This window comes from Morone saxatilis, unplaced genomic scaffold (genome assembly GCF_004916995.1).
Source record: "Morone saxatilis isolate NCDOM2014 unplaced genomic scaffold, NCSU_SB_2.0 Contig10, whole genome shotgun sequence".
NCBI classification, from domain to species: Eukaryota; Metazoa; Chordata; class Actinopteri; family Moronidae; genus Morone; species Morone saxatilis.
The window spans coordinates 2031031-2031625 of record NW_023339652.1 but is presented as its reverse complement, the minus strand read 5'-3'; positions in this window follow the sequence as shown (position 1 = coordinate 2031625).

Below are 595 nucleotides of genomic sequence, written 5' to 3'. Positions count from 1 at the left end.
GAGGATTTTATAACGTCAAAGTCCACATTCCACACAGCGATGGATTGCATCAACAACAGAAACAACACTCATCCTCTAATCGCACTCTTTGTACAGGACGAACGCCAACTTGGGACCACCGCTTGTTAAATGCCATAGACTAACAAGAAAATATCACTAAAGGGATCCTTACTCTAAAATGTCTGTTTTCTGCAAAGATGGGTAAAGTGCTACATGAGGTCTTTTTGTCCCTCTCCAGCGCTCTAGACTATGACGTGTTTCACTATGGGGTCTGATGGAGAGACCAACACCCACTACACCACTCTCTATGCCCCAGTGTTAGTGTGTGTGTGTGTGTGTGTGGTGTGTGTGTGGCCTCTATCCTCTGACCTCTCAGAGAAAAAAAATGTGAAGGTCAAAAAAAGACGGGGAAAGAACACAATATGTTGATTGTGCCCCTAACGACGAAGGGGGGGGACAGAAAGAAGCGTGTCAGACACATGGAGCACGGTGAAGGCTGTTTTACGGACCCGGCCTTCGGCGCTGACTCAAGAAAGGAGGGAAAACTGTGGAGAATTGTGGCAAGGACGAGAACGGTCACGCCCGGAGGCCCCCG